Source organism: Gavialis gangeticus, unplaced genomic scaffold (assembly GCF_001723915.1).
Source record: "Gavialis gangeticus isolate Ggan-Ray unplaced genomic scaffold, GavGan_comp1, whole genome shotgun sequence".
NCBI classification, from domain to species: Eukaryota; Metazoa; Chordata; order Crocodylia; family Gavialidae; genus Gavialis; species Gavialis gangeticus.
The window spans coordinates 110,440,739-110,442,731 of record NW_017729032.1 but is presented as its reverse complement, the minus strand read 5'-3'; positions in this window follow the sequence as shown (position 1 = coordinate 110,442,731).

Sequence of the window (1,993 nt, the reverse complement as noted above, 5' to 3'; positions counted from 1 at the left end):
GGGGGGCCGGGGGAGTGGGCAGGGCTGGGGAGGTTCTCTCCCCGTTCCTAATGGCCCCCCCAACCGCTTACCAGCACTGGAGCCCTGGTGCTGAACATATGGCCTGTGCAGCCATGTGTTTCAGCACCAGGGCAAGGGGCCAGCCACAGAGATTCTCTGGCAGCCAGAGATTCTCTGTCTCTGTGGAGGACGCAGCCTCCAGTTGCCTCAGGGCATGTTCCAGGACTGTGCCCTAATCTGCTTTATTAAACTTTGATTTTTTAGATCCCTGGATATCCAGGGGTCTAATTTTTGCCCCATACTGCAAACTTGTAGCGCGGGGAACAGTTTTTTGTTCCTACATGTGCCTGTTGCCCCACCACAAAGGGGTTTGAGATGGGGCAAGAGGCATGTGCACGCTCATCTGGACGCACCCTATGAGATCATCCTGTTATTGTCTAACCTTATGGGAGAAAGATCTCTCCACCTATCCTGTTAAAATTATTCCACTTCAGAAAAAAAAAAATCAAGCTTCATTAGGGCAGACAGAGAAGATGGGAACTGTGTAGAAAAACCTCCAGTTTTTCCTTTTTTTTTTATTGCATTCCCTCCCCTTCCCCAACCATTTCTGACTTTTTCTCTCCCTCTCTATTCCCTATAGATAAGTGTAAGTGAGCTCAAACTTAGGACATGCTTTAAACATTTTTATTTTGGTAGCAAGTTTTTGGTTTTGGATATCCAGTTTTATATTCTATAGTTACTAGGTTTGTATTAATTTTTACTGTTGTATATTGTATTATCATCATTTTTGTATTGATTTTTATTGTTTCATATGAATATTGTATGGTTTAGGCCTGTGTTTGTAAGTGAACCAAAGTCTTCCCACTGCAAAGGTCCTCTTGTCTGGTGGGTGTGTGGTGGAACCAGATAAAGATGAGTAGGAACCAGCTTTCTCATTGCCTGAACAAGTACTTTAATCGCTGGACTATTATATTAAAGGGGGGCACCTTTACCATCTGGTCATGTGCTTAAAAGGTCCAGGGCTGTCAATATTTATTAGTTATGTTCTGAAGGTGGAGGAATGCCTAATTTCTATATCCCAAAGCAAGAATTATAAACTATATGTCAATCTTCTTAGATGGAGGAAGTTCTGGGTATGTGCCAAAATAGAATTCTACATACCTAAGGAACTTTTTGATGAAAAAATGCCTAAGGAATTTATGCAAATACAAAGTTAATTGGCAGATGAGCAGATGTCTTCAGGATTCCAGTTTTGGCCTTAGGTCTGAATGTGGTCCAAATCTTCTCTGAGCTGTTGAATGCCTGGAATGTGGTCATGTCCAAGGCATTCAACAGCTCAGAGAAGATTTGGTCCTGCATTGTACTTTTAAGGGCACAACAAGTGTTGCCCCATCCTGATGAGGGGAAACACTGTTTGGAGAGGGTGTACTTTGTGATCCCTGATCCCCCATAGTATCTGGGCTCTTTAGTATAAGATGCAAAATTAGACTTCAGTGACAAGGAAACAAATACGTAGTTCCCATGAAGTTCTGGCTTACACAACCAGGCTTAGGGGCTCATTCTGCTTCTAAGAGGGATATTCTGCACTGGTCCAAACTTGCAGAGAGCAAACCAGGAAAGCCATGGCTGTGACAGAACTTCAGCTAGCTACAAGTATGAAGGACATATATGGGGAGCTGGAGGAAGTCCTTTAGCTGGAGAAGACCCCTGCTAAACCAGATGGGACAACTGACAACTGATACCCAGGAAAAAGCCAACCTATTAAATGGGTACTTTGTGTTGGTCTTTCATCAGTTCCACGGGATGCCCCTGCCCACTATGGGACATAGAGGCCTGGGTGAGGGAGGTTCACTACCCTCCATAAATGCTGACCTTTTGAAGGAACACTTTGAGAGTCTGGACACCTTCAAGTCAGCTGGGTGTGACAATCTACACCCCAGGGTACACAAAGATCTGGCTAGCATCATAGCCCAGCCCCTGGCATGGATCTTTG